The sequence below is a fragment of the Sinocyclocheilus anshuiensis genome, unplaced genomic scaffold, assembly GCF_001515605.1.
Source record: "Sinocyclocheilus anshuiensis isolate Anshui unplaced genomic scaffold, SAMN03320099.WGS_v1.1 scaffold267, whole genome shotgun sequence".
Taxonomy (NCBI): domain Eukaryota; kingdom Metazoa; phylum Chordata; class Actinopteri; order Cypriniformes; family Cyprinidae; genus Sinocyclocheilus; species Sinocyclocheilus anshuiensis.
The window spans coordinates 594,561-604,661 of NW_015552637.1; positions in this window are offsets into that span (position 1 = coordinate 594,561).

Consider the following 10,101-nt stretch of genomic DNA (forward strand, 5'->3'; position numbering starts at 1 on the left):
CCAGCCTAAGGCACACCTGTGCAATAATCATGCTGTCTAATCAGCATCTTGATATGCCACACCTGTGAGGTGGATGGATTATCTTGGCAAAGGAGAAGTGCTCACTAACACAGATTTAGACAGATTTGTGAACAATATTTGAGAGAAATAGGCCTTTTGTGTACATAGAAAAAGTCTTAGATCTTTGAGTTCAGCTCATGAAAAATGGGGGCAAAAACAAAAGTGTTGCGTTTATAATTTTGTTCAGTGTAATTAGAACCAAATTTAAAATGCATAGTATAGCAATGGATTGGTAAGTGTTATTATGTATTAACTGTGTACAATGCATTGCAAGGCATCATGAATGCATTAAAACTACTTTTATAATGCATTATACGTGGAGGCTTTAAGTAAAGTGTTACCAAAATTCCTTATGTTTTATATAGCCTATCTTCACTATGAGCCCCGCATAGTACATTAACAGAGCCCTGGTTAAGAAACCCTTGGTTTTAAACCATTGTACGATTCATATGATCTTTGGATCAATTAACGCATTCCCCAGTAGCTACATCCGTTCTCCATGACACAGATTTATGTCAGAGAAAGGGCCGCGCTCTAAACTCGCACAGGTCTGCGCCTGCCACCCCCCACACCACTCACTTTTCTTAGTGATCTTTGGAAACATATACAAACGTGACACTGAGCCCGAGATATACTCCAGGGCTGCATTCAGGCAAAGGAAATCAGCACCGGTCACAGGATGTGACCAAAGCCTTTCGCTCCCTCTTTTTTTCGTTCTTTCTTTTTTCACAAATCAATCAAATTTCCGACTATCTGAATGGGGCGGGTGGAAGGGTCCTGATGAGGGCTGTAGGGACAGCCGAAAGGACCGAGGCCCTCCACACACACACACAAACTAAAAAACGCAGACCTGCAACCATACTTCTATGTGCACAGGTGGAGGATGCCGGCTGTAAACGATGCTGGCGGGCTGGTAACGAATGAGCCTGCAACAGGATTCCAGGTTCGTGGTGTTCCGTTTACACTTTCAACTCCTCCTAGCTTATCTCGCAGATTCGTCGGGATAAGAGAATTATGAAACCGCTTCTGGCATCTAAAGCTTCCTGGGGGGTCAATGGCGTGATGAGAGACAGCTATGAGGGGGCGGCTACTCAAGCCTACAGGCCCCCACGCTCTCTCCCTCTGGGCTCTCTCGCCTGAGCGCAGGACTCTCGTGGGCCTTATCAAACTGTAATCATCACCTTGGATGTTGGGCGGCAGGCTGGCCGGGAGGGAGTAGGCTGCGGAGGGGCTCACGAGCTGATAGCCTCGCTTCCGTGAGCTCCTTCCGGAACATTCCCGGTTTTTTGTGACCAAAGTTAAAGGACAAAGAGCTTCAACTAATTGCAACAAACTCCTTAAAGGGATAGTTTAACCAAAAATGAAAGTTCATTAATTCAAAACCTGTGCGGCTTTCAGTTTTTGACCGCATTGATTGATTTTATGCACAAAAATAATTGAAACAGTATGAAAAATATCTTCTATTGTGTTTCTAAGGGTTTTCTCAGCTAAAGGGTTTGTCGCAACCAGGCTCTGGACTTTTTTTAGAAGAGCAAAGATTCTGAAAAAGGGCTTTATGGAAGCAAAATGGTATTTGGGCCACATAAGCAGTAACGCAAGAATGAGGTATTAATCAAACAGCCATAGTTATATAATTATTGCATCTGTCAGTGTAACATATGATGATTATTCCCATTCCAATTCCATATCCGGCTATTTCCATTTGTTTGCCTTTGAAAGAAAGCAGGGGAGCACTGCAACGCTATAAGCAGGAAAAAAGACTTTAGGTTTTCTGCCATGGCTATGTCTGTAAGACAAGCGACAATAGCTGTGATCCAAAATTTTGTGAGACATGAAAGCTATTCCAAATAAGTATGTTGAGTAACAGATTCTTCATTTAGGCAACACATTAAGCAAGACAATACCGCATTTGATACCAAAAACAACAATAAAAAAGTTTTGCCCAATACTTGTGTATGCTATGTATTTTTATTAATATGTTTTTAGAGTGGCATGTTATTTGCTAATGTCATACTCATAACATAGAAATCAATTCCGAATATATTTTATGAACTTCTGAAATTTCTGAACTAAAGAGATTTTTGTCACGATTTAAACAACATGGAACAAGGAGTCCTGAGAAGTATTGGGCTAGGCAGTGAGTAATATCACAGAAAATAAATTCACTAGTCTCAGTGCTGTAACTTTGGGTGAAGATGATTGTCATCATTTGTGGCACTGGACACTGGGTGTATGGTCTCCCAAGTTCTACAAAGACAATCAAATTTCAAAAACTCAAGCTTAGAAAGAAAGCAAGCAAGGAAGACTAGCAGACATTCGGCACTCGGCCATCAGTGATTCACCCTTACACTCGGTTGTCTCCACTCGATGACACGCCCTGTGCCTGGAGCATAATTGTGCCGCAAAGAGGAACAGGAACCGGGCCACACCTATGAGTCACCTCTCGCTAACAGACACCCTTGTGGTCGGGGGCCTCCAAATTCACAAAATCTGCATCATAGGCACCCGAGCCAATATTCGCCACAAACTCCAAGATCAAACCCTCGCCCCAGCCTCCATGATTTCCCAACCCCTCCCAAGCCCTCCAGCGCTACGTTGGTTTAATCCAACAACACTTCCTATAGCAGCCTGTTAATGTCATGGTGGATTTCCTCAATGTTCTCACTGACCCAGAAAGGAGCACCACCCCAGCACTTCGCCAGGACCCTTCCTTGGTTTAGTGTTCCCAACAAATAGCAAATATGCTTCAGAACCAATAAACGCAGACCTGATATTTATTGGACTGTTATATGAGTATTCCCTCCTTGCCTGGCCAGCCCCTTCTCCGTGAGCAACCTTAACTACGCACAAGTCTTTGCAATGCTAATGAGGACATGAGATGAAAGGGATGCAGCGTTACAGTGCAAGGCTAGACTTACAGAATGCAGCTGCTAGGTGAGAGGAAGAAACGGACGGGGAAGAAATGGAGAACACGGCCTGATTAGTGCCCTCAGAAATATCTAACCTTTGACTGCATAAAGGCTTACTTAAAACTCCAGTGACTAGATTTCATGAAACACAGCACACCTATGAGTAATAGGAGGGTGTCCCGTAGCCGTCTTGCTCACATCAGCGGTCACACGGTGCCTGTTTGAACAAACGCTTAATTAGCGGGTGTGTCCTGTGAATGTAAATGTGACTGTTAAATATGGAATAATGTATATATATATTTTAATTTGACAGCTTTGCTGTAGTTAAGAAAGCACATGCAGTTAAAATGTTCAGGAAACTCATTAAAATGTTTAAATATTACATTTAAACATAAACTGCATTCAATTAATTACATTTTAAATAATAATAAAAATTATTATTATTAAGAAATAACATCACTCATATTCATAATATACAATTGTTATGTGCCAAAAAATGAAAATCATCTAAAATCAAAAGGTCTATTTAAAAAGTTAAAACCATCAGCAAAGCTATTTTGAGTTTTAAAATACATGTAAAATGTAAAATGATGTAAAATGTAATAATGTAAAAATAATGAATGGCTAGCAGAGCAACTGTGCACTGAAAATAAATTAAATTTATGTATGTCAAATTCTGCCTCAGAATAAAAAAATAAACAAAACATGCAATTAAAAAGTTAAAACCATCAGCAAAGCTATTTTGAATTTTAAAATACATGTAAAATGTAAAATGATGTAAAATGTAATAATGTCAAAATAATGAATGGCTAGCAGAGCAACTGTGCACTGAATATAAATTAAATTTATGTATGTCAAATTCTGCCTCAGAATAAAAAAATAAACAAAACATGCGATTGTGAAATTAAAATATGAAAATCACACTGTGAAACATACAGTCGCAATTCTAAGAAATAAAATTACAGCTCAGAATTGCAAAAGTCTTAATTGCGAAATATTGTCATATTGTGAGATATAACAAGTCACAACTATGAAAAATAGTAACAGTTGTAAAGAAATAGTTGCAACTTGCAAAGGTGATATACAAAAGTCTAATAAGTTATGAAATCATAACAGTGAGAAATTAAGTCACATTGTGAGATATTAAGTCTCAATTAAGATGTAAAGTTGAAATTATGAGAAATTTCTAAAAAAAAAATTCCGAAAGTTCTAAAAATATTTTTCTTTGGAAAGTTTTACTATTTGCAATCTCTCTCAGCACAGAACTGATGTGAGAATGCAACGCTCTTTTTCCACCGAGCGACTTTACGACTGCACATCCCAATTTCCTCCCTTTGACCACATACATTGTTCTCTCTCTGCGCTTTCCCTGCTGTGGCCAAAACCGTTGCTTATCAATACACTGTCACCTCCATCATCCATCAGTCAGCACAAAGCTCTCGCTTTTACCCAACGACAGTCGTTTCCTCAGGCCTGTAGTCTGTTGCTAGGGCCTGGCCAAGGTTCCTTCTTTTCCTGCTTCTTGGTCTGAGGCCAATAAAAACCTTCTAGTGCACAAAACCCACCTCAAGGTGTCGAGCTTGCATTTTGTGTGTAACTTATACGGAGTGAGTTCAAACAAAAAGTTACTTTCTGAGTAAATGCTAAAGATTGGGCTTGAATTCGAAACATGTACATAAATCAATAAATGAGTTTGTAGTCTAGGCATGATGGATTGAATCTCCTCTGAGGGACAGCACAGATAAGAGGCAGCAGCCCATGCTAGTTCACAACAAGTTAAGCATACACACACACACACACACACACACACACACATTCTCGGGAATGGGATCTGGTTTGCGTCACATGCTGTGGGGCAGAGGAAGGGAAGTGTTTCTTGTTTTAGCAGCACTTAGGCCACCTTCATATCTCGCCGTTGCACCTTTATTCAATCACTTATAAAGCATACCCAAACACTTAAAAATTCAGTTCTACCACCTTTCAACATGTTTACCAGAAGCAGGCTGCACTGTGTAAAGTGAAAATACAGCTTCAAAGCAGCCAATTCTGTCTAACTGGACCCTTTTAACTATAAAAAAATTGTAATAATGTGTTATGAAAAATACTTGAGATTGTGTGCCCAGATTATGCAATTACCCTTTGATATCATACATTTCCTTTTCTGAATTACTGCATAAATTAAAACTTTCAATAGTGCCATCAACATACTTTCAAGAAGTAAAGATCAAATTAAGACTTCCTCTTTGTTTGTTTTTTTTTGTTTTGTTTTTTTATGACAAATTTAAAATCAGTCCTGTTATCACTTTGGTATAGTATGCATCTGTTTGAACAAATTTTTAACAAAATTAATATTTGCCACGATACAATTAAGAATTTTAGGTTACGTAAGATTTTTTTTTAAAGAAATTAATACTTTTAATCAGCAAGGATGAATTAAATTGATCAAAAGTGACAGTAAAGAAAATGCCAACCCAAACACTTAAAAACTAAACCAGCTGAAATTCAGTTCTACCACCTTTCAACATGTTTACCAGAAGCAGGCTGCACTGTGTAAAGTGAAAATACAGCTTCAAAGCAGCCAATTCTGTCTAACTGGACCCTTTTAACTATAAAAAAATTGTAATAATGTGTTATGAAAAATACTTGAGATTGTGTGCCCAGATTATGCAATTACCCTTTGATATCATACATTTCCTTTTCTGAATTACTGCATAAATTAAAACTTTCAATAGTGCCATCAACATACTTTCAAGAAGTAAAGATCAAATTAAGACTTCCTCTTTGTTTGTTTTTTTTTGTTTTGTTTTTTTATGACAAATTTAAAATCAGTCCTGTTATCACTTTGGTATAGTATGCATCTGTTTGAACAAATTTTTAACAAAATTAATATTTGCCACGATACAATTAAGAATTTTAGGTTACGTAAGATTTTTTTTTAAAGAAATTAATACTTTTAATCAGCAAGGATGAATTAAATTGATCAAAAGTGACAGTAAAGAAAATGCCAATACTACAACAACAACAAAAAATATATATGGATTTTTTCCCCTTTATTTTCCTCATAATAGTATCCTGAAAAAAAAAACATCAAGGTTTCCACAAAAATATTAAGCAGCACAACCATTTTCAACTGTAATAAGAAATGTTTCTTGATCACCAAAATCTGCGTATTAAAATGATTTCTGAAGGATCACGTGACACTGAAGACTGGAGTAATGGCTGCTGGAAATTCAGCTTTGCCATCACAGGAATAAATTACATTTTAAAATATATTAAAATAGAAAACAGTTATTTTAAACTGCAATAATATTTCACAATATTACTGTTTATACTATATTTTTTACCAAATAAATACGGCCTTGGTGAGCATAAGAGACTTCTCTAATATATATATATATATATATATATATATAATAGAATATTTAAAAAATTGAATATTATTATATTTATATAATTATTATTATACGTTTTTACAAAAATGCCTTCAGACTGAGAAGCCTTCAGACTATTTGTTTTAGAATCTGTGCTTTTTTATTACTTGAGCAATACTCCAAGATTGTATTAATGTTTTCATCCATTGGTTTTGGAGTGCATGCTGGGCTTTTGTAATCATGACACACAACTCTAGCATGTGCAGCGTGGCTCTGCTGTGTTTCACGCAGACATTTCTTTCACTGGCTTTGTCGTTTTGTCTGGAGGTGGAGCGCTTGCAGAAATCAATGTATGTTTCTTTACATGTCAGACCGTGACTGTTTTAGGCCTCGTGTAACTCAATATGCATATATGCTCACTCTCAAACACAGACGCACACACTCCATACAATCCCTCATTTTCTCAGACACACATACCCTAAACAGACACACAACCTGAGTTAACCATATCATATGCTAAAACAGCAACATTTTTTGATGTTTTTAACAAACTTAGATAATCCTTACGTTTGTTATCTACAGAATTTTTCACTGGAGTGCAATATAACACCTTAATCTCACCGAGGGAAAACTTTACATAAATAAATACATACATACATAAAAGATTAAACAAGAGGAGGCATAAATCTTTGTAGAGTCACGGGAAAGGAAACTTATACTCATGAACAAGAAGCACATGTAGGGCACAAGCTACCAGGAAATTGGTATAGTCTCATATGATTTTATAGGGATCTTGGGCATGCCCTTCAGATTAATTAGGACGTGGAGTAGGGAGGTATTTTTTACAGGAAGCTAAGAATGGAACCCCTGCTGTCTGCCTTGGGGCGCAAATCATGAGTCAAAAACACGAAAGACTGTAACCAGGGTTTGGGGAGGTAATGCAGGTCATATGCACACACACACACACACACACACACAAACACATGCTTGCACCCTCACAAATATGTAAGGGCATGTTCAGCATCTACTTTTAATGATGTGGTCACTGTGCACACGGGTACGGTTTCTAATTCGCAAGCTCTTTAGAGAGCCGAGAGCTTTCCATCCACTAATGCTGGTGGATCTGCCTGGAAACGGGATTGTTTGGTTTACTAAACCATGGAAATGTTGCCAAGGTGATTTAGGGAAACGAACGGCTCACAGATAGTAAATATAGAGCAAATGCGGTGAGCACACTTAAATCTCTTGCTCTTTCTCTCATATATACACATATGAAGATAACTTTTTGAAGCCTAAAATTTGAAGCCTTATTTACTCATCATCATTTCGAACCCAAACAACTTACTTACTTCTGTGGAAAACAAAATAATTTGTATTGTTTTGTTGTTGTTGTTGTTGTTGTTGTTTTTTACACACTTTAAAAATAGGATTAAACCAAAAGGATTTTATTAATGTGCTAGTTTTTTTTCACATGAGGTCAATGGGGACTTTAAAAAGTACAGTATGTAAAAGCACCATAAATGTATAATGAAAGCAAATGTTAACCTAAACATGGTAACATTTAAACTGGTTTTATTCAAGTCAAAACTATAATGTACTATTGCAGAATCAACCAAATTACATTAATTGAACATTAATCGAAATGAATTATTCTTTGTTCAGTCAAGTAAAAATAGCTCTTAGAGGTAACAATTGCAGGTTACCAATTTTTATTTGTGCACTACATTTGAAGTCTGTTGAAGTAATTTAATAGATTTGTGCAATTAATGGATTATGATAACAAATAAATAAAAAAAACTGATTCACATCCTGATATTTGAAAGAATCATTTAGACCAGGTTTTAAACGGCTCAAATGATGAAAAGATTAATTTACTTGGTTCATTCGCAAAGTTCATGGCTTTGAAGCATCAGAAGTCTTAGGCTGCATCCAAAATCACATGCTTCCCTACTGCATAGTAGAAGAAAAACAGAATGTGAACACAGTAGTATGTCCAAATTTACAGTATTCAAATAACAGTAGGAAAAACTATTACTTTTTTATAGTAAAAACTATTACTATTTCCGGCGAGATTCTGACGTGTGCATCCAGTGGACACTTTACTAGCCACAGGAGGCGAGTTGTGAATGACAACATGTTGTTGAAAGTAGTACGTCCAGATTACAGTCATACACACATTCACACCATATAGAAAATACTTTTTTTAATAGTCATTAAGTAATTACTTATTCAAAAGAAGCACCTACTCATAGAGTATGCGATTTTGGACACAGCCTCGGAACATAGTGCATATAGTATCGATCATTTTTATGGTGATGGTGTTCCTTTAAAAATTTACCTTTGTCTTGCACAGAGGTAAAAAAAAATCATACAGGTTTAGAATGACATGAGGGTGAATAAATTATGACAGAATTTCCATTTTAATCTTCAGATTTTTTACATCAAAAGAGCAAAGCAAAGTCAAGACTGCAGAAGAGGATCATCACCAAACTCCAGAGCACAGTGTCAGCACTAACTGTGGATGAATGTATGTTTGCACAATCTAATGCAGCGGTGCAGAGGTGAATGGGCCAGGCTTTTAATGTTCCACTGTTTATTTACTTAGACTTGTGCTTGGCAGAGAAACACACACCGCACTGCAGAACTCCCCCACAGGCCGACCACTGATCCTAGGGCAGTATGTGAGATCATAGTGTCCCTTGTAAAATCTCCCCGCTGAGCAGGGGTGGGAGACCCCATCCCCGGCAACATGACATCACTTAAAGCAGATTGCCACCATCCTGTTCCATGTAAATAGCCAGAGCTGTTTCTGTTCAAAAACGCTGTTTACAGCAATGCTCTGCGTAATGCTTTTAAATACTGGAAAGTTAAACTTTTTTCCCTAGTAAGAGGAAAAGCATATCACCAGGTTAAGCATCAAGTGCTTTAGAAGTTACAGGTTTGCCTTCCCAGAGGAAAATTTTATTGCTTAAAACACTGTTATTTCATTGCTCATGAGACTTTATGTGGCTCTCAGCAACGTTTAAAGGGGTCATATGATGATGCTAAAAAGAACATTATTTTGTGTATTTGGTGTAATGAAATGCGTTTATGCGGGTTAAGGTAAAAAAAAAAATCCAGTGCGTTGTGATTGGCCGAATACCTCAAGTGTGAAGACGGAAATGTAACGCCCCTTACCATACTGTGATGCCCTGTCCGGCCGGAGCGACGAAACAAAAACCCATTATAAACTAGGCATTTGTTGCATCCAGTGAGGACATAATTACGGATTATAATGACTTATACTGTCTTTGTACCCACATGGCGGGCTGAGTGAGCGGAGGCCGGAGTGCTTGAGAACAGTGTGGCTGGCGGATTCGACGAAGGAGCTTGCGGAAACCACATGTGACGACCCCGGGCTGGACTCCGCTTCGTCCACGGGGAAACCGCTTTAAGTATCAACTTTGTGTTAAATGTTTCTCATACAATTCCTTAGATTAAAATAGAAACAAATTCAACTGATTGTTAATATACACTCAATATATAAAGCACACCAAAAATAAACCAATTTGCTGGTCCCAATTTGGGCAGACTGCTCTGTTGGCTGATTTCAGAGGGGGGTTTTATAGTTTAAGTGTACACTGCATTAGCTCAAGTTCGAAACATTTGGTCTTGGAGGTATTTCATGAATAATGTTTAAGTTCATATTCAAATCTCTGACTTCTGATTGTAAATTTTGCTACTTTTGAAAATTTGAGAACAGGTCTCAAATACAGGAAAAC